The following is a 24,100-nucleotide window of genomic DNA, read 5'->3' on the forward strand; positions in this document are numbered from 1 at the left end:
CTCCGCTTCCCAGTCTTCAGCTGTCCACTTCACCCTTACGTTACGGGAAGACGATAAAAGGCAATTTACTGCGAAAACCTACCTGCCAGATGAGAAGAGAAGCAGCGAGATCAGTATTCACTGGAGCAGAAGTATGGTTAGGAAACGTTGCACATCTTTTCGATACTAGAAAAGGAGTTGATACGCTTTGAGCGAGGGTCGAATGAAATTGAAAAAAAAAAATAGTAATTTTACTAGGAAATTTCTTGTGAATATTTTTTCTAGCTGCTTAACACTGTTCTCATACAAGTAGATTTTTTAAAATGAAAATCGGGAGGGGTACGACGTAGAATGTATTGCCAGTGGTCATCATCAGTGTATAGCCCCGGCATTCGTCTAATGTGAAAATGACATGCTAGGGTTGTGAATGGTAAGGACTCAATCAACCATTCCCCATCTGGGTATCCACGGTATCCCCTGTCTGCCGTAAAAGGCGACCAAAAGGGGAACCACAAAGCCACTCAGCTTAGGAGCATGGCTTTGTGCCTACCATAGTTTCCTCTGATCACTGATAAAGGAGATTACTTGTCCAGATGAGTCTAGCAATTCTTCAGTTTTTCTTGCACCATTCTCCAGACTTTCACCTGTCCTATCTGACCTGAGTCAATTCTCGTTCTGTTCGGACACTGGCAGTTTTAGGTTTGGGAGGCCTAAGGAGACTTTCATTATCAAGGTCTACGTGACCCTTCACATTCCGTCTCCATGACTAACATTCTTCGAAGTGTCTGAATTCTTCCCTTTTTTACAATTTGCTTTACGTCGTACCTAAACAGATAGGCCTAATGGCGATAAAGGGACAGGAAAGGGCTAGGAGTAGGAAGGTGTAGGCCGTTGCTTTAATTAACGTGCAGTCCCAGCATTTGCCTGGTGTGAAAATAGAAAACCACGGAAAAAATTTTCGGGGCTGCCGACAGTGGGGTTCGAACCCACTATCTTCCGAGTGCAAGCTGATAGCTACGTGACACAAACCCCACAGCCAATTGCTCGGTGCATTTTTCTCTCCAATTAATATTCAGATGCCTTTGTAGTCGTAATTCCGGTTAAAATAATAATATCTACGAACCAACAATCTTCACAATGTAAGTTCAAAGGTTCGTAAACTTTTTTTTTTTTTTTGCTAGTTGTTTTACGTCGCACCGACACAGATAGGTCTTACGGCGACAATGGAACAGGAAACGGCTGGGAGTGGGAAGGAAGCGGCCGTGGCCTTAATTAAGGTACAGCCCCAGCATTTGCCTGGTGTGAAAATGGGGAAACCACGGAAAACCATTTTCAGGGCTGCCGACAGTGGGGTTCGAACCTACTATCTCCCGAATACTGGATACTGGCCGCACTTAAGCGACTGCAGCTATCGAGCTCGGTGGTTCGTAAACTACTATTCCAACAATGACTTTGATACCATTAAGGCAAAGAGTGAGTCCAGTGGGAAACTTCATACCGATTGAAATCCATCGCCAATTGACGGAAGTGTATGGTGAGTAGTGCATGGATGTCAAACATGTTTGTAAGCGGTGTAGAGAGTTTACAGCCGGTCGGACTGAAAATTCACGACGAACAAAGGAGCGGGAGGCCGTCAATTTCCGTCGAGACAGTCGTGAAGGTTGAGCAAATCATACGTGAAGATCGGCGGATCAACCTGGATGATCTCTGCACTTTGGTTCCTGAGGTTTCCCGAAGTGCCGCTCACAGAATTCATACCAAAAATTTGAAATACCGGAAGGTGTGAGCAAGATGGGTGCCACCCATGCTGACTGAAGACCACATGCGGCAACGAGTTGATTCTTCCCGCGCATTTCTTCAACGCTTTTCAGCCGAACAGGACAACTTTTTGGACTCTATTGTCACGGGTGATGAAACCTGGGCGTTCCACTTTACACATGAGATCAAGCAACAATCACGCCAGTGGCGGCATCCCTCTTCGCCAAAGCCGTGGAAATTCAATCAAACACAGTCTGCCGGTAAAGTTATGACAACTGTGATTTGGGACCGAAAAGGGGTTTTGTTGATCGACTTTATGCCAGCTGGGACCACAATTAACGGTGGCAGGTACTGTGACACCCTGAAAAAATTCAGATGGGCAATTCAGAACCGGAGAAGAGGAATGTTGAGCAAGGACGTAAACATCCTCCATGACACCGCTCGCCCGCACTTCGCCCGGCAAACCCTTGCTCTCCTGCAACAGTTTCAGTGGAACATCATCACCCACCCACACTACAGTCCCGACTTGGCGCCCAGTGACTATCACTTGTTCGCTAAGTTGAAAGAACATTTGGCTGGAAAGCGATTCAGCACCGACGATGAGGTGAGAGATGATGTTCACAACTTCCTGAACAGCATGGCGGGCGGCGAGCTGGCATGACATGGGCATGCAAAAACTGTCACGGCGTCTACAGAAGTGCATCGACCGAAATGGTGATTACGTAGAAAAATAGCTAAAGGTTCAAGCTGTAAAATGATGTAAACCATTGCAGAAATAAGCAGGTCTATGTATTTTTAAAATATAGGAGACCTTATTTTTGGGATTACTTTGGTACATCGACAATCAGATTACACTTTGAATCAAGCGAAGTTGTATGAAGACTTTTCAGTTGATAGTAGCTGTATTATACTTATGGTGGAACATAATAACTTTTCCAAACGTAATAGTTGCCCGTATATGGTTCCTCAGAAGTATATTCAACCCACTGCAACCATCGACATGATCATGTTCATAAACATTTCCCCGTAATGACGTCCACCTACCCTTAAGCGAGTAGCAAGTGTACGCTAACCTGTACAACGGTTAAGCAGTGAGATATGCTTAGACATTAGGGGTACGGCCTATGGAACTCCTAGAATTTAAGTTACTCTTGCTACATTGTGGAGGAACGGGTTACACGACACTTCGTACAAACCTGTGTAAATTTGGCTGTTAGTTTTATACTTCGCATTTTAGGTACTTTTAGATTAGAATGCAAACTTACTTAAGCGAGTAACAAGTGGGGAGTTGGACGACATTATGGGGAAAGGTGACAAAAATAGATACGATTTGAACTAGAATATCTCACTCCATTTTTGCAATATAAATTCAAAACTCTCAGAACCAGTAAACTTGTATTTATTCTTAAGTGTTAGCATCCTGAAAGATTTCAATATTACTAGAAAATATTGTTATTCTATATTTCTTTAAATATAGTCAAATTAAATTTTTAGTATGCATCCCAATTTTCAGGCACATTTTTCTAGGTAGTGGCTGTACATCAGGAAGTTAAATTTCAGAATCATGCTTAATAAGCTTGGTGTGTGATAATAGAATTTGGTTAGAACTAAGAATTACCATACTTCATTTTTATTTTCAGACACTTAAAATTTCTGATCATAAAATGACACAATATATATATTTTAAATAAGCCCTGTGAGTCACTAAGGAATAAATTTGGGTTTTCTAAAGTCTATCTTACAGATGGCAGTACATATAAACAGAATGTTCAATGTCAGCTCTGTTCCTTAGTAAAGAGTACCTGAAATTTGGGATGAATACTAAATTTATATTCTACTATATTTCAAAAAATTTACAATAAGTCTGTTTCCTAGTAATATTAAAAACTTCCAGAATGCTAACAGTTAAGAAAAAGTACAAATTTACCTGTTCTGAGAGTTTTTAATTATTTTATGTTGCAAAAATTAATTAAGCTATTCTAGTTTAAATCTTACAAATTTTTAGGTCACTTTTCCCCGTAATATCGTCCACCTACCCTTAAGCGAGTAACAAGTGTACGCTACCCTGTACAACGGTTATGCAGTGAGATATGCATAGATATTAGGGGTACGGCCTGTGGAACTCCTAGAATACAAACCAAATTAGTTGCATTCTAACCTGTTACTGCCAACTACCGAAGCCGTGTTGAAACCCCGGATTCCGTGAGATCTCCAAAGTTAAGCAACATTGGACGTGGTCAGTATTTGGATGGGTTGCCACGCGCTGTTGATGGGGGTAAGGGAATTGAGGAGCGGAGAGGAACTGGCCACCCTACAGCACGTCAACTCCGGGCTTGCCTTCGGGCAGAATACACCCTTACCCTTTTAACCTATTACTGCCCAAAATTCCCATGTCTAGTTATTACACCATTAGCTTCGTCGTAAGATTCACTTATTCTATAAATAGCCCATCACAAATATATGCACATCCATTACAAACTGTTATGCCTTTCAGCGTTCAGTCCGCTAGCCACTGTGAATTAAAAGAATGCCTCCACCTACCTGTATTCGTTAAACAGTAGAGTTGTATCCATAACTTCAACATTTAAATGTGGGTTTGTTCTACGTTGGCTTGGTCTCCCACTACTTCTCTTACCCTCCATGGCTGAGTCCGTTATTTTCCTAGTCCCCATTCGTCTCACATGGCCTCTACCGCCGAAGCCGGTTTGTGCGTACAGATTCATCCAGCAAGTTCATCCCCGGCCCACTTCGTGAATGCGTCTGTGAACACAAACGGTTACATCAGAAGGATGGTATCTCAACCGCCTCTGTGGGGCAGTGGTTAGAGTGATAAGATGGCACCCCCGGAGTCTCGGGTTCGATTTCTACCTCAGACACCCTCGAAGTGGTTTTCCACTTCTATGCAGGCAAGTGCCGGGATGGAACGTAACTATCCCTTACGGTCTTCTAATCCCTCCCAAAAGGCTCCTGTTCAGCATAGCAGGTGAAGTTACCACGGTGAGGTACTGGTCCTCCTCCTAAGTTTCATCTCCCGACCAAAACTCTCACGCACCGAGCTCGATAGCTGCAGTCTCTTAAGTGCTGCCAGTATCCAGTAATCGGGAGATAGTGGGTTAGAGCCCCACTGTCGGCAGCCCTGAAAATGGTTTTCCGTGGTTTCCGATTTTCACACGAGGCAAATGCCGGGGATGTACCATAATTAAGATCACGGCCGCTTACTTCCACTTCCCGGACCTTTCCTATCCCATCGTCGCCATAAGATATATCTGTGTCGGTGCGACGTTAAGCAAAATAGCAGAAAAGAAAAACTCTCACGTTCCAGGATACTTCCATTGAGGCGTTAGAAGTGAGATCCCTCGCAGAGACCGAGAAAAAAACTCTGTACGGTAAACGGATTAAGAAAGGCAGAATTAAAGAAAGGAAGAAAGAAACAAAGAAAGAATGGGTTTTGTTCGTGATTCTGCCTCTTTTGATATAGAAGAGCTTTTACTATATATATCACAAGTACCTTTTGATAAGGTGCTAACATAAGGGCCTAGGAAAACAGGAACATTCCCAGAGAGGAAGCTAGGTGGACCGAGGTGAGGGAGCTTTCCATCTGTAAATCCATCTGTCTTTTATTCACTGACAACAACATATGTACAACATTATAACTGAAGCACTCTTTCAAAAGTAAACCAATAAACTCCTATTGGCCTCTTACGTACAAGAAAGAACAGATCTATTATTTCCAGAAAATATAATGGAAACAAGTAGTACTAGAAAGTAATATTAAACGTTAACATTAAAGACCTCCTCTGCGAACCATGTGACCTTGCCGTGGTGGGGAGGCTTGCGTGTCCCAATGATGCAGATAGCCGAGCCGCAGGTGCAACCATATCGGATGGGTACCTGTTGAGAGACCAGACTAACGAATGGTTCATCGAAAGGGGGGTAGCAGCCTTTCGGTAGTTGCAAGGGCGGCAGTCTAGATGATTGACTGATACGGCCTTGTAATAATACTCAACATGGCTTAGCTGTGTTGATACTGCTATACGGCTGAAAGCAACGGGAAACTACAGCCGTAACCACCTCCCGAGGACATGCAGCTCTCTCTGTATTGATGTACTGATGATGGCTTCCTCCCGGGTAAAATATTCCGGAGGTAAACTAGTCCCCCATTCGGATCTCCGGGTGGGGACTACACGAGAGGGGGCGATCATCAGGAAGATGGATACTGACATTCTGCGAGTCGGAGCGTGGAATGTTAGAAGTTTGAATCGTTGTGATAGGTTATAGAATCTGAAAAGGGAGATGGATAGGCTAAAGTTAGATGTAGTTGGTATAAGTGAAGTACGTTGGCAGGAAGAACAGGATTTTTGGGCAGGCGACTACCGAATTATCAACACGAAATCAAACAGGGGTAATGCAGGAGTTGGTTTAATAATGAATAAGAAAATAGGGCAGCGGATAAGCTACTACGACCAGCATAGTGAAAGAATTATTGTCGCCAAGATAGACACCAAACCAATGCCCACCACAATAGTGCAGGTCTATATGCCTACTAGTTCAGCGGATGATGAAGAAATTGAAAGAATATATGAGGAGATAGAAGATTTAATACAATATGTCAAAGGTGACGAGAATCTAATTGTGATGGGAGACTGGAACGCAGTGGTAGGCCAAGGAAGAGAAGGTAGCACAGTAGGAGAATTTGGATTGGGACAAAGGAACGAAAGAGGAAGTCGGCTGGTTGAATTCTGCACTGACCATAATTTAGTCCTCGCCAATACTTGGTTCAAACACCACAAACGACGGCTGTATACGTGGACGAGACCTGGAGACACTGGAAGGTATCAAATAGACTTCATTATGATTAGGCAGAGATTCAGAAACCAGGTGTTGGATTGCAAAACTTTCCCAGGAGCAGACGTGGACTCTGACCACAACTTGTTGGTCATGAAATGCCATCTGAAATTGAAGAAATTGAAGAAAGGAAAGAATGCAAAAAGATGGGATCTAGACAAGTTGAAAGAAAAGAGTGTGATGGATTGTTTCAAGGAACATGTTGCACAAGGACTAAATGAAAAGGCCGAAGGAAACACAGTAGAGGAAGAGTGGAGAGTCATGAAAAATGAAGTCAGTAGGGCTGCTGAAGAAATGTTAGGAAGGAAGAAAAGATCAACTAAGAATCAGTGGATAACTCAGGAGATACTAGACCTGATTGATGAACGACGAAAATACAAGAATGCTAGAAATGAAGAGGGCAGAAAAGAATACAGACGATTAAAGAATGAAGTGGATAGAAAGTGCAATGTAGCTAAGGAAGAATGGCTGAAGGAGAAGTGCAAGGATGTCGAAGGCTGTATGGTCCTGGGAAAGGTAGATGCTGCATACAGGAAAATCAAGGAAACCTTTGGAGAAAGGAAATCTAGGTGCATGAATATTAAGAGCACAGATGGAAAGCCACTTCTAGGGAAAGAAGACAAAGCAGAAAGATGGCAGGAGCATATCCAACAGTTGTATCAAGGTAACGATGTAGATAATTTCGTTTTGGAACATGAAGAGGCTGTTGATGCTGATGAAATGGGAGATCCAATTTTGAGGTCAGAGTTTGACAGAGCTGTGAGTGACCTAAATAGGAACAAGGCACCTGGAATTGATGATATTCCCGCTGAATTACTGACTGCCTTAGGAGAAACCAGCATGGTAAGGTTATTTCATTTAGTGTGCAAGATGTATGAGACAGGAGAAGTCCCATCCGATTTTCAGCAGAATGTTGTTATACCTATTCCCAAGAAAGCCGGTGCTGACATGTGTGAAAACTACCGCACTATTAGTTTAGTATCTCATGCCTGCAAAATTTTAACACGTATTATTTACAGAAGAATGGAAAAACAAGTTGAAGCTGAGTTGGGGGAAGATCAATTTGGCTTCAGAAGAAATGTAGGAACACGTGAAGCAATCCTGACTTTACGTCTGATCTTAGAGGATCGAATGAAGAAGGACAAGCCCACGTACATGGAATTCGCAGATCTAGAAAAGGCATTCGATAATGTTGATTGGACCAGGCTATTTATGATTCTGAAGATGATATGGATCAGATACCGAGAACGAAGAATTATCTACAACCTGTATAAAAATCAGTCTGCAGTGATAAGAATCGAGGGCTTTGAAAAAGAAGCAGCAATCCAGAAAGGAGTGAGGCAAGGCTGCAGTTTTCCCCTCTCCTTTTCAATGTTTACATAGAACAGGCAGTAAAGGAAATCAAAGAGAAATTTGGAAAGGGAATCACAGTCCAAGGAGAGGAAATCAAAACCTTGAGATTTGCCGATGATATTGTTATTTTATCTGAGACTGCAGAAGATCTCGAGAAGTTGCTGAATGGTATGGATGAAGTCTTAGGTAAGGAGTACAAGATGAAAATAAATAAGTCCAAAACAAAAGTAATGGAGTGCAGTCGAACGAAGGCAGGTGATGTAGGGAATATTAGATTAGGAAACGAAGTCTTAAAGGAAGTAGATGAATATTGTTATTTGGGTAGTAAAATAACCAACGATGGCGGAAGTAAGGAGGACATAAAATGCAGACTAGCACAAGCGAGGAAGAGCTTTCTTAAGAAAAGAAATTTGCTCACTTCAAACATTTATATCGGAATTAGAAAGATGTTTTTGAAGACTTTTGTGTGGAGCGTGGCATTGTACGGAAGTGAAACATGGACGATAACTAGCTCAGAAAGAAAGAGAATTGAAGCTTTTGAAATGTGGTGTTACAGAAGAATGCTGAAGGTGAGATGGATAGATCGAATCACGAATGAAGAGATACTGAATCGAATTGGTGAGAGGAGATCGATTTGGCTAAATTTGACGAGAAGAAGAGATAGAATGATAGGACACATCTTAAGACACCCAGGACTTGTTCAGTTGGTTTTTGAAGGAAGTGTAGGTGGCAAGAACGGTAGGGGTAGACCAAGGTATGAATATGACAAACAGATTAGAGCAGATGTAGGATGCAATAGCTACGTAGAAATGAAAAGGTTAGCACAGGATAGGGTGGCATGGAGAGCTGCATCAAACCAGTCTATGGACTGATGACTCAAACAACAAACAACATTAAAGAAAAAGAAACGGCCTTCAACTGGCCATAGGCCCCTGGACTACGAACCCGGCCCATCCAAACAGCACAACACACACAGAAGCACAACTCAAATCCACTTACACACACATTCGCGGCCACAAGCATTAACCTCTCACTCAATACACACACATACAACATTCACTCACGACTTACGCTCCGATGTTCGCAGCCCAGAAGCCTTGGGTTCGAAAGGAACCTCCCAGTAGTTGCTCAAGAGAGCGACAAATAATTAGTGAGAATCTAACGCTGGATGCAACCAGCCACCAAGACTACGTTTGAGAAGGGAAGGGGAAGGGACAGGAGGGGGAACAACCAATGTAGAAACTCACTCACAGCGCAGGCGCACTTCAAGTGTCTGTTAGAGTCTTGTGAGAGAGCGTAATAGAAGTTTCTCGTAACACAATTTCTTAAATATAAAATGAAAATATCTGTGATACTTTCAATTCTTAGTAAACTGATATATCACGTGATAAAAGTATGACCTTCACATGTTAAACCTGGACATTTACACTGGGGTTTGCTGAATCTCAGCAACGTTTCGAACTGAAACAATGTAGAAGTACCTTAAACGCCGCATGACACCTCACGTAAACTCTAATTATACAGTTTGCTTGGCTACATAGTAAGCTCACCGGACAAATAATTGTTAGTCACCGTAGTGCTCAATCTCAGATTCGCTTCCGAAACATGATGTAGGCCAGAGTTATGTTAAGAAAGAACACTTTCATGAAAAAATCTGTAAAATGATGTTTCTTGGCTAGACATACCAAATAACATATGTAGGTATAGGTAACATAATGAAAATAAAATGTTATCACAACGTAGTATTGGTTAAATTGTAATGAGCATGCAGTTGATGAATATGCTAATAAATAAATAAATAAAATGCGTGGAAAGAACCTAACCTCCAAAAATTACAAGTGCACGAATAATTAAATTCCATTTTTATGAATGAAACATGGTAAATTCGGATGAGAACCACACATAAGTAGCCTCAACAAGAACTCTTCCTTTCCCGAGAATAAGTCTGACCACAGAGCTAGTGTGACACACCACCCTCCTTTCTGGCTACGCTACATACTATGGAGTTGTTAATGCGGTCAACAGAGGAATACAGTTGTGGATGGTAGACTGCTGGTGGCTAATTCTACAGAATTGAGTATTCAATTTTCTCTAACTTCGTTATAAGTTCATCACTTCTATATCACACAGCAAACCCCAGAAATGGTGGGGAAAATCTCAGAAAATTCAAATAATCTAATTGTTCAGTTGTTGGTATGTTCAGTCACTCGAGTAATAAACTATTGATTGTCGCTATCTACCGGTGGAAAATTTCCTATTTATGCAGTTTTTGCTCATATCAGCATGCCATGTATCAGCACTCCTGTGTTAGTGTTAGTCTATGCTTTGTCCACGTGTTTTTTCACAGTTCATTATAAAGTAACAATGAAGGGAGAGAAATTACGTGTCTTGGCCTCAAATGAAAAGGCGTAGAAAGAAGTTTTTGGATGAAACTTTACAACGGGGAAGAGCGTTGAACAGATAGGTTCAGAGATCATAAGATGATGAAGTGACTCTGCGTGTGAATGACCAATGTGGCACCAGTCCAGGGAAGGAAAGTACAATTGCAAATAATGAGAATTCATCATTTGGACATGACAAGGCCTATAAAATCACTTACATATAACCGTTTCCCAAATTAAATTATCTTTTGTTGGCTTATGTGAGGGTTTATTGTTCGGAATATGTGAATATACAGAAAGTAAGGAGTGATATATCCGCCTAGATATCGTCTCATTATTGATTCAAATAATATCCCAGTGGTCCACTCTATGATAACATATACCCCGAGCGAACAACGCCGGTGGTTGGCGGTGGAACTATTCGTCAGTGGCGTCTAGAACTCACCATCGCTTGTGAACCGGCATCCATTGGTTTTGTTCTTTTTCTTTCATTCGGACGGTTCACTGTACCTGACCTGGTATTGGCATGTCCTTAGTCGTCCATGATTACATTCCTAACACCTTCAGAACACAGTACAGCGTGAAACACACTTATTTCTGTGCACACTCTTTATAAGACGGCAAAAGTCGACCCCGCTAACCATGAATTGAATAATCAACGCTGAGCAATTTCTAGACGAATTCATGACAAAAATTTACCCAGCCACATGGCTTGCGCGAGTACAAATAGCACACTATCTATTTCTGATGTTACTAGATACATTCCTGCCATACGACGCATACTCAATATTCTCTTTCTTCAAATCAGGACGCACGAACTGAAGTCTCGGTTTCATTTGGTCCAGCCTTGTATACGCAACCTTAGTATAACTAAATCGAGTACTCACATTCGGGCTTACACTACAGTCGCAGAACTAGATAATACGTCGTATGTTAAAGAATATTTCAAGGCGAGACATGAGAGGTTATACGAGGGTTGGAGCATAAGTCAAGGCAACTATGTTTTTCCTCACTTTTGAATGCTACTACCATACTATGGCCATATGTCCTGGAAAGCATGAAAATCATATAACATGCATACAACACGAGATGTCTCTGCGATCGAATCACGAATGCAGAGTCACTGCGTCGAATTGGTGAAAGAGGAGAGATTTGGCTAAATATGACCAGAAGAATAGATAGTAGGCCAATTCTTAAGATACCCAGGACGTGTTCAGATAGTTTATGATGGAATTGTAGACGGTAAGAATGGTATGAGTAGACCAAAGCATGAATATGACAAACAGATTACAGTATATGTAGGATGTATAGTTGGGCCCACGAGAGTTGAAGTCTGACATTTCAACGGCGAAAGCACTACGAAGTACGCTGCGTTGTCATAGTTACCTCACTCTGCGGCATATACTGTAACTCTTTCATACAGGCTGAATTATTTAATCAATTATGTTGGTCTAATGCAATTCAATAAACTTTGACCCGTTCCCAAGCTCGTGCTAATAATTCCGTCTTTTAAGACAGAACACGTCATTGCCGATAAATAAGAGAACACTACACCGACAACAACCTCAACAAATGAACATGTCAAATAGAGAATATAACTGTACAACTAGCCACTGATGAACTTAAAACAATTTTTCTAACAACGAAACTTATATACAGGAAACAAACGCTTCAATTATTCAGTAAACCAGCAACAACTAACACAGCTAACACAGTACTACTCCGAATAATACCACAAAAATGACTGAGAGCAAATCAACCCACGTGGCAATAGCGTTCTTAAATGTGGCATCTATGTTATCGTTGCCATTGCAACAGACCATTTTCGAGCAGCGTTAGTCTACTTTTTTTCGCCTGTGGCGCTAAACATCAGATTTCAACTCTCGTGGGCCCAACTATAGTGACTATGTAGATGTGAGTAATTTAGTTCAGGATAAGGTGGATTGGAGAGCTGCATCAAACCAGTCTATGGACTGATGAGCCAAACAACACATCGGTTGTATTATGACCTTTAGACATAAAATTATGTGGACCTCGAAATTGTGAGAAATTCTGAACATTGGTTTCTTTACTAGTCCTTGGGGACCTGTAGAAAACATGTTGTCACGAATAACACATGAATCTGATTGTAAAATCATCTAAATTATCACACACATATATGTACACACAGAAGTATATTTGGGAATGGATAATAACAGTTCCATGAATAATGGCTATTTGCAAGCTATCTACCCCCTCGTAGCATGTAGTTCTGATCGCTGGTATTACCTGAGACGGACAAAATTTCTGACTGACAGCCCACCTTTCACTTCTCTGCGCATGCTCAGTCACTCCACTAAGCAGTTTCACGATCACAGATTCGTACACAGTATGGTAGAAATCATGACACGTGATGACTGTAGCTTGGTTCGACTCCAGAAGAGTCAACAGAATCAGCTCTATTTTCACAAACTTGACCACTCTACAGAATGGACTGTGCATGTCGTATTCCTCGGCATAAGAATAACGCAGCGTCACAAACAATAGAAATCACACTTTATAGTTGCTTGTTTTGGTTGGATTTCACAACGAATTACTTCAAGCAGGCTTCTGAAACTACCAAAATATAATACACTTTTATCTCACAATTACTGAAACAATAATATTACAACTTCCATCAAAGCTTTACGATAATTAAATAATTTAATAAATCAAAATCGTAAGAAAATCGTTATTTTCAGAAATACTTTCAAACTAATAACCCGCAATTATACAATACGAAAGCAGTGTGAAACAACTTAGGGTTCAATGGCAAGCACCCTTCGGTTTGTATACACTACTTCTGAGTATTATTCCCATGTCTGTTTGAATAGCTTACCCCTAATATAATAATAATAATAATAATAATAATAATAATAATAATAATAATAATAATAATAATAATAATAATAATAATAATGAACCCTTTAGGTCCTTATTGAGGGATACCTACCTTCCTTACCTATCAGCAAAGTTCATGAGATCTGTCTCTTGGGTCGTTTCGGGTTCTTCGTCACTTGCTGAGGTAAAGGTAGGGTTCATTAATTCTAATCTATCTACTGGAATGAAAGGTCTGTTTAAAAGATTCCTATTTATTCAGGAAATTCTGAAGCAATCTGTCACTGGTATCATAGAAGTCAATTGTGTCCACTGGACACCACAATCATTTTTACATAACGGTCAGAACACTGGTGTGAGACTTTAACGTGACTGCCTGATGGGCATTCTTACTAGAAACCATTATCTCAATTATTAATCATTTAAGAAAGGAAAGTCTGGAAATCCTTAAATTCGGCTTCCATGTGAGACCACATGTACCATCATAGTGATTCGTTATGGTCCAGCCCTCGTAACACGAACTCTGGACTCTGAGTATAATTAAGGCCGTCCAATCGGTGTGTGCCACACAGTGGTTCTACGGCATGGACCCTTAACTGAATCGATGTGACCTGCGTCTATGTCATGGACCGACATCTAATCTTCTAAGTTACTTTAAAGTCATTGTGGATGATGACCGCAAGGAAATGATGCTACAATGGCATATGGCCCTAATCTAAGTCACTGAGGTTGATGACCCCCTGACCATCCAAGTTTCTAAGCTGAGGGCTAAACACAATTAAGTTACATCGGTTGATGACCAAAGTTTCCACTTTACTATCCCCAGCACATTCACTGCTCAATCAATCAAAGTTCAATAATTACAACAATAGCAATGCTCACAAAATTTGTGGCAGTAAAATCCATTTCCTTCGGATATGTCCCTTTAATCTTTACTTTATTTTTAATATTCCCCAGACAACAAACTAAAATTTCCAGAATGCATCTCCAAGTTATTCGCTTGATTAAAGTTATTTCAAAATGCGGTTTCACTGAATTTAATAATTTAATAAATTTAAATGATTTAACGAAATATTAACAAACAACAAATTTTATCTCCGCGGACTCTGGTTTCCTCACAAATTTCTACGCAGCTGTGATGTGAATTCAATATTGCGATGTTTATCTGGCTGGAAAAGAATTTGTTACATCATTCATGTCCAGCTATATATCTCATCTCGTGATATCACACTTTAAAATTCAATATAATCCTAACCGTTATTAACACTTGGATATCCTAATAATCTACGTACAAACCAAACAACTCGCCATATAATTACGATGTCATATCTCGTCATTACCATTATGAAATTTTGCACACCCCTCACAGACAAATCGATCATCACGACCATCGCTCTATATTTTGGACAACCCTGAAACTGGGTTACTCTGTTCCTTATACTCAAAGTTCGTGATTTCAAATGTTCATTACGTCCCCAATTACAGTACTTCACAATACTTAGATCATTACCGGCTATGAAATTTCAACTAAATCCAGCATTTTAACGTTTTCCTGGCCGAGAATACAGTCTCAATACCAAGCCTGTCCCGTTAGATAGCTGAGGTGTCTCACCCCCCTCGCTCGCTTGGCAGTTACAGGAACCACCTGGTTTATTCACAGTTGACTGACTTCTCAAATGTTCCCTTTAAACTCTGCCGACATAATTAAACAAATACGATATTCTAACCAACAAAATGCACAGATTATGCTCAAGATGCCCACACTAATTATACGCGTCGCCAATTGATACCGCTATAGATTTCTATGAATTTCTTTCCATTCCCAACATTATAAAATATTCCTCGGGCTATCATATCCCGGCTTCAATGACAGGACTCTAACCTGATTCGCACATCTCATCTCAACTCATATAAAACATTCCTCGGGCTTCAGTGTCCCGGCTTCAATGACAGGTCCAACCTGATTCACAAAACTAACCTCTGTTTCCCAGCTCCACAATTATCATCGACAAAGAACTGGAATAAAATCCTCACTAGAAACACCGACGTCTAATATCGCACAATGCATTTATCATGAATAATTTCGCATAAATGATATCGTATTTAATAACTTGATTTTTACGAGAAATGACTGAAACATTCTACTAGATCTTTCATTTGTCAGTCAGACACAGTTTAAAATGGGCATAGAAAAACGTTTCTCTCCGTGACCAAATTCATCTCCCTATGTCCTCACCCGACAGCGGGCTTCCACTCGATTGAAAATGAGTAACCATGGATTATCATTATTAACGTCAAATTGCAGTCAGAAGAATTTTACGTCGAATGAACATCTTACTTTGACATCACAAAATACAGGCAGTACACTCACACGGATGACGATCTACATTGGACGTGATATCACTTCGGAACCCTATTCAATAACTTTTTACAACATTATATGGCACTCGCAAGACTTCAAAATTTTATCCAAGTGGAAAATAAAACAAATGACTCTTTTAGTCGTACTCTCACATTTACCAAAACTTAGTAGGGCGACCACTGCGTCGTATATCCCCATGCAAATACACTTTAAGAAATCACGAGACGAGATATAAGAGGCAGTAAGATGGAAAGTCACATTACCTTATGTAGTCACACCATTGTTCGTCATAGGGCTCACCTGCGACCCTGGCATTTTATTTAGCCATCTTTACATTCATGGCTGTACATCTCATTATGTTTCTTCAGGTTTCCTGGAATAAAGCATAAAAAAAAAGAAATAGCCTTCACTTGTTTGCGGAGCGCACACGATGGATTATAATTATTCCCGCACACGAATTACTTAATCACATTAGAATATTTCAGTACTTTGACCGTCCTATCTGGTACAGTTATTTCACTCAAGGAAAACTATCTCCTCGTGGAGTCAAGACTTAGCCGCAATGGCTAAAATCTGCAGTCGAACTCAGTCTACTTTCGTTGGTTTGATTTAGCAGAGCAGCTCAACAATTTCGTCCGCTTTGTATCACAAATGCCGGAGAAGGAAGCTTCGTCATGGCGTCCCTTCATATTTATAGCAGTTACCCCCTCTCTTCGGATCTCTCCCTTTGCCGCCAAGAAAATTTCTCTAAATTTTCTGACTTACCTAAACTGTAATTTCAAGAGTTTTGAAAGTGACTACATGCTTGCTACATTTCTGATGGTAGTGTTCATGGACATTTAAAAATTTTACGGGTTCGATTTGTGAGATGATTGACCTCCTTTGATAGGCACTATATTTTTTTGACTTGGCGTGGTCACGCCGTGTACACGCGCTTTGAAATAGTTCATAAAAATGACTCGAGATTCTTCCGCCATCGACACGTGTGGTTGACGTCACGTACCCCAGAGCGTGGCACCGAAGGTAATCACCCCCTCGTCACGTGTCAAATCCATGCTATCAAGAATCCAATTTTTAATTATTTTGTTACATTACTCATAATGTTCTTAGGGCACAAAGGTCATGGGTTCATATTTCCCCCAAGACACGAATTCCTTTCGCACAGTGACAAGGAATTTCCTTTAAATACTCCAGATGGCGAAATTTCTAATTTTGACGTCTGATGAAACATGACCTTTGAATGTAAATTCCTTTCCTCTCTCTTATGCAGTTGGTCATCTTCTGGTGTGCGGATACTGGTTGATGCCTTCAGCTTCCTGGTAGTTCTCCACTGAGTTTTCGACTGAGCTATTTATCCCTTCGTCGCCGTCAAAGTCTTCCTCGCTGTCAAAGTCTTCCTCCTCAGAACCTTCTTCAAATTCTCCCTGTTCTATCTCCTCTTCTGCCTCCTTAGAAACGGTAGTGAAATGGAGTTCTTCCTCACACATTCCTCTCCCAGTCTGACCCAATGATTCTTCGTTTAGAGCTATTAATTCCGGCCCGTCATCCTTCCTAAATTTCACCTCTCTCCTTCCTAAATCGATGACGGCATTACTTTCACAAATGAAGTCTGCTCCAAGAATAACATTATAGTGCAGCTTTGAAATTATGACAAAAGGATGCGAAAATGTCATGTCTCCTATCTGCAAATCCAAAAATGTCTGCGTTTTACAAATGGCAGTTTTGTCGGGAATGACTCCTCTAATTTTGATATTTGCTACAGGAATTTCTGGCAATTTCTTCCGAGTAGACAATTCGTTAAAGAAATTTTGTGAAATTAAGCTGATGCTGGCGTCTGTATCCAATAAACAGCTCACCTTAAAGTTGCATATCCTGACATTAATGATTGGTAGCTCTCTTATTTTCCTAACCTCCTGTCTGAGGTGGTCTTCCACTAATTCATCTGGTTGTATAATCCAGGAGTCAATCTGGGCTACTATCCAGCCGTCGCGAGAAACATATTCAGGCTGTGTGTGGGAATCCTGTCTCGTAACCACTACTGGAAATTTTGAGGGTTTTTTTCCGCTCATTTGACGAGTTCAGACTTTCGTCGAAATGAGGCGCGTTAGGGTTTAATTCCCTATCCTGGTGGTAGGTTTTTCGGATAGCTCCAGTATGGGACATGTCTTGAGCTCCTACACAGTCAGTGTTGACTTCCCTTCGTTGGATGCTGTCCTTCCATTTGTCCTGTCCGGTACCTGACCTCAGCTCTCTCAAATACTGGTCCCCTTCTCTCCTTCTCTCTTCAGGCCCGTGCCAACGGTCAGAACGTCTGGAATTTTCGTAACCGTCCCCTCTTCTGTTGCCTTCATTCCCGCGTGGGTTCCTTCGTCTTAGATCTGAGTTCCCCTGGTATCGACCCTGGTTTCTTCTCCATTGTTCTCGGCGTCTGTCCCACTCTTCGTGATGGTATCTGGGCTGTTCCCAGTTCTTCCTACCTTGGTATGGCCTGGTGTCGAACCGCCGCCCCTCATTCTCATATCTCGGTGCTCGTGAAACTTCCCTATCTGGCGCGCTCTCCTGGCTGTGATTTACGACATTCACCTGGGGCTCTGAATGCCTGACTATTCGCGGGGCTGATTGATGCGAATGGGTCTGGTCCAGCTGTCGCAATATCAATTCTGCCTGCATCGGGGTTTCGACCTTCGCAGCAATTAATATTCTCTGGATATCCGGTGGGAACTGTTTCTGGATAGCCTGAACCAGTTCTTGCTGACTTGGGGCTGATTCCAGTTCCTTGAACTTAACTAATTGTTCGGTAAAGTAAAGCGAAAATTTCGGCGGTCCTGCTGTGTTATACCGGCGACTATATAACTCTAGCCTTAGGTTCTGCTGAATCTCAGAATTCCAAAATTTGCCCAAAAATGCGGTCTGAAATTCCTCGAACGTGTCAAAGCTATATCGGAAACCTTTGAACCACAGCGCCGCAACTCCGTCTAGGTACCGTTCCACAGTCCTTAGTTGCCTCTCTTCAGGTATCCTATTATCGCGAATATACTCCCTAAGTTCTCTAAGAAAACCCTTTGGCGTCTGGGTACCACTGCCATCGAATTTCTTAGGCTGATCTTCCTTGAGACGAATCATGTTTATAACATTAGTGACGTTTTGCCCCTGAGAATGGGTAGAATTGTCAAAGTGTCCGTTCCCTGCAGGATGTATGGGACTACTAGCGTTGCTAGGGCAACTGAACGACATATCTGAGGTGCGGCGAGATTTACTAACCACTTCCTCTATCTTGGCCTGGACTCCTACGATATTGTTCACTAACCCATCCAGTTCCACTTTCCGGGCACTAACTTCCCCCTTAAGAGCCTCATGAACAGATGTCAACTCGTCGCTCAGTGTTATGACCTTATCTTGGGTATCTTTAAGTTGTTTCGATAGGTCTACCCTTGTATCGCCTAGATCTTTTCCTAGTTCCTCAATATCTGCTTGTACCTCCTCAATACTCCTAGCCGTTTCTTCCTGAGTTGTACCTAATTTTCTCATATCCTCTTTATTCATCTGGATTAATTTAAAGTCAATGGCCTCAATACGCTGGTCTACAGTTGCCTTGACGTCTTCGGCTACCTGGTCTACTTTGTCATTTACGACGGCTATCTCTTTACACATCATTTCCTTATGTTCATTCATTGCTGTGAAGACCTTTGACTTATCGTCTTCACGCATGATGTTGAACTTCTCTACCTCTGTCTTCAGATCGGCCCTAAGCTCAGCTTGATCTGACATCAACTGCTGATGTAGTTCCCTACTTTCGTTGACGTGCCTATCGAGGTCTCCTCTAATTATGTCCTGATTTTCACTAAGAACACGATGTAGCTCGCGAGTTTCTATAAACTGCTGATTTATTTCATGTTTAAAGTCACCAATGTCCTTCCTAATATCAACGCTAGCTTCCTTACAACTATCCTGCGTGTCCTGCACTTTAATGTCAACATTTTGAACAACTTCCTTCATACCTTTTAATTCTACATCTGCACTGTCTAATTTATTGTCCATTGTTCCTACGACTTCCTTCATACCTTTTAATTCGACATCCGCACTATCTAATTTATTGTCCACTGTCTCTAGCTTATTATCCAACCTTACACCCATAGATTTAATACTCTCACTTAAGTCCTTGATCATTTGGACCAACTGCCCTTGGGTCAATTCTCCCTCCTGCATAAACATACTGAATTTAACAGAAAACGATAGGTCATCGGTGAGCCCGAGACTTCAACGGCGTATAGTAAGACTACAACGATAAACATCACAACATCCTCCTATCCAACACATCACACTGTAAATGCAACATTCTCTAAAAATTTTATTTAATAAAATGTGAAATTCAATGTTCACTCGATCAAAGTGATCAGCCAAAACACTCAAACCAGTATTCAAAAATTTGGGAAATTAATCTAACACACTTAAATTATACCTTTCATTCAGTAGATAAATTATTCTCATAGTGGTATCTCCTAGCCTTACTCATCGGGCGTTTATCTATTTCTTCGAGTTCACTATCAACTCTGGCGCACGATTTTATCATCCATAATGTGGCATAGCCTCAACATTATTTCTCATTTCCTCTAGTACACGATTTTTCCAAAATATCCTTATCGTTATCGTGACTTAGGTTCCCTCATCGTTATCGTGACTTATGCCCCATCGTTAAGTGACTGATGCCACCACGTTGGAAGCCATTTTAATGAACCCTTTAGGTCCTTATTGAGGGATACCTACCTTCCTTACCTATCAGCAAAGTTCATGAGATCTGTCTCTTGGGTCGTTTCGGGTTCTTCGTCACTTGCTGAGGTAAAGGTAGGGTTCATTAATTCTAATCTATCTACTGGAATGAAAGGTCTGTTTAAAAGATTCCTATTTATTCAGGAAATTCTGAAGCAATCTGTCACTGGTATCATAGAAGTCAATTGTGTCCACTGGACACCACAATCATTTTTACATAACGGTCAGAACACTGGTGTGAGACTTTAACGTGACTGCCTGATGGGCATTCTTACTAGAAACCATTATCTCAATTATTAATCATTTAAGAAAGGAAAGTCTGGAAATCCTTAAATTCGGCTTCCATGTGAGACCACATGTACCATCATAGTGATTCGTTATGGTCCAGCCCTCGTAACACGAACTCTGGACTCTGAGTATAATTAAGGCCGTCCAATCGGTGTGTGCCACACAGTGGTTCTACGGCATGGACCCTTAATTGAATCGATGTGACCTGCGTCTATGTCATGGACCGACATCTAATCTTCTAAGTTACTTTAAAGTCATTGTGGATGATGACCGCAAGGAAATGATGCTACAATGGCATATGGCCCTAATCTAAGTCACTGAGGTTGATGACCCCCTGACCATCCAAGTTTCTAAGCTGAGGGCTAAACACAATTAAGTTACATCGGTTGATGACCAAAGTTTCCACTTTACTATCCCCAGCACATTCACTGCTCAATCAATCAAAGTTCAATAATTACAACAATAGCAATGCTCACAAAATTTGTGGCAGTAAAATCCATTTCCTTCGGATATGTCCCTTTAATCTTTACTTTATTTTTAATATTCCCCAGACAACAAACTAAAATTTCCAGAATGCATCTCCAAGTTATTCGCTTGATTAAAGTTATTTCAAAATGCGGTTTCACTGAATTTAATAATTTAATAAATTTAAATGATTTAACGAAATATTAACAAACAACAAATTTTATCTCCGCGGACTCTGGTTTCCTCACAAATTTCTACGCAGCTGTGATGTGAATTCAATATTGCGATGTTTATCTGGCTGGAAAAGAATTTGTTACATCATTCATGTCCAGCTATATATCTCATCTCGTGATATCACACTTTAAAATTCAATATAATCCTAACCGTTATTAACACTTGGATATCCTAATAATCTACGTACAAACCAAACAACTCGCCATATAATTACGATGTCATATCTCGTCATTACCATTATGAAATTTTGCACACCCCTCACAGACAAATCGATCATCACGACCATCGCTCTATATTTTGGACAACCCTGAAACTGGGTTACTCTGTTCCTTATACTCAAAGTTCGTGATTTCAAATGTTCATTACGTCCCCAATTACAGTACTTCACAATACTTAGATCATTACCGGCTATGAAATTTCAACTAAATCCAGCATTTTAACGTTTTCCTGGCCGAGAATACAGTCTCAATACCAAGCCTGTCCCGTTAGATAGCTGAGGTGTCTCACCCCCCTCGCTCGCTTGGCAGTTACAGGAACCACCTGGTTTATTCACAGTTGACTGACTTCTCAAATGTTCCCTTTAAACTCTGCCGACATAATTAAACAAATACGATATTCTAACCAACAAAATGCACAGATTATGCTTCAAGATGCCCACACTAATTATACGCGTCGCCAATTGATACCGCTATAGATTTCTATGAATTTCTTTCCATTCCCAACATTATAAAATATTCCTCGGGCTATCATATCCCGGCTTCAATGACAGGACTCTAACCTGATTCGCACATCTCATCTCAACTCATATAAAACATTCCTCGGGCTTCAGTGTCCCGGCTTCAATGACAGGTCCAACCTGATTCACAAAACTAACCTCTGTTTCCCAGCTCCACAATTATCATCGACAAAGAACTGGAATAAAATCCTCACTAGAAACACCGACGTCTAATATCGCACAATGCATTTATCATGAATAATTTCGCATAAATGATATCGTATTTAATAACTTGATTTTTACGAGAAATGACTGAAACATTCTACTAGATCTTTCATTTGTCAGTCAGACACAGTTTAAAATGGGCATAGAAAAACGTTTCTCTCCGTGACCAAATTCATCTCCCTATGTCCTCACCCGACAGCGCGCTTCCACTCGATTGAAAATGAGTAACCATGGATTATCATTATTAACGTCAAATTGCAGTCAGAAGAATTTTACGTCGAATGAACATCTTACTTTGACATCACAAAATACAGGCAGTACACTCACACGGATGACGATCTACATTGGACGTGATATCACTTCGGAACCCTATTCAATAACTTTTTACAACATTATGTGGCACTCGCAAGACTTCAAAATTTTATCCAAGTGGAAAATAAAACAAATGACTCTTTTAGTCGTACTCTCACATTTACCAAAACTTAGTAGGGCGACCACTGCGTCGTATATCCCCATGCAAATACACTTTAAGAAATCACGAGACGAGATATAAGAGGCAGTAAGATGGAAAGTCACATTACCTTATGTAGTCACACCATTGTTCGTCATAGGGCTCACCTGCGACCCTGGCATTTTATTTAGCCATCTTTACATTCATGGCTGTACATCTCATTATGTTTCTTCAGGTTTCCTGGAATAAAGCATAAAAAAAAAGAAATAGCCTTCACTTGTTTGCGGAGCGCACACGATGGATTATAATTATTCCCGCACACGAATTACTTAATCACATTAGAATATTTCAGTACTTTGACCGTCCTATCTGGTACAGTTATTTCACTCAAGGAAAACTATCTCCTCGTGGAGTCAAGACTTAGCCGCAATGGCTAAAATCTGCAGTCGAACTCAGTCTACTTTCGTTGGTTTGATTTAGCAGAGCAGCTCAACAATTTCGTCCGCTTTGTATCACAAATGCCGGAGAAGGAAGCTTCGTCATGGCGTCCCTTCATATTTATAGCAGTTACCCCCTCTCTTCGGATCTCTCCCTTTGCCGCCAAGAAAATTTCTCTAAATTTTCTGACTTACCTAAACTGTAATTTCAAGAGTTTTGAAAGTGACTACATGCTTGCTACATTTCTGATGGTAGTGTTCATGGACATTTAAAAAATTTACGGGTTCGATTTGTGAGATGATTGACCTCCTTTGATAGGCACTATATTTTTTTGACTTGGCGTGGTCACGCCGTGTACACGCGCTTTGAAATAGTTCATAAAAATGACTCGAGATTCTTCCGCCATCGACACGTGTGGTTGACGTCACGTACCCCAGAGCGTGGGACCGAAGGTAATCACCCCCTCGTCACGTGTCAAATCCATGCTATCAAGAATCCAATTTTTAATTATTTTGTTACATTACTCATAATGTTCTTAGGGCACAAAGGTCATGGGTTCAATAATAATAATAATAATAATAATAATAATAATAATAATAATAACAATAATAATTTTTCAAGAGCAAAGCGCAAGGAGAAATCCTCAATGGAGCTGCGATGCTTGGAACCGCGTTTGCTGTTAGAACCAAGATCCTTAAATCAGTTGCAAATTTCGAACCTGTGAATGACAGATTGCCTATACTCACAATTAAATGCGCGAACAAAACCTATGTAACGCACATGCTCCTACAAACGATAATAACAAGTCTGATCCAGACGAAGTTGATAATTTCTGGGACCTACTGGATGAAAAATTAAACAAAATCCCCAAACACCATGTCAAGCTTCTTTTGGGTGACTTCAATGCCCAACTAGGTCGTGAACAGAAGTACAAGAAAGTTATAGGAAATTACCCTGCTCACAAAAGAACCAATCCCAACGGC

Source organism: Anabrus simplex, chromosome 7 (genome assembly GCF_040414725.1).
Source record: "Anabrus simplex isolate iqAnaSimp1 chromosome 7, ASM4041472v1, whole genome shotgun sequence".
In the NCBI taxonomy this organism is placed as follows: domain Eukaryota; kingdom Metazoa; phylum Arthropoda; class Insecta; order Orthoptera; family Tettigoniidae; genus Anabrus; species Anabrus simplex.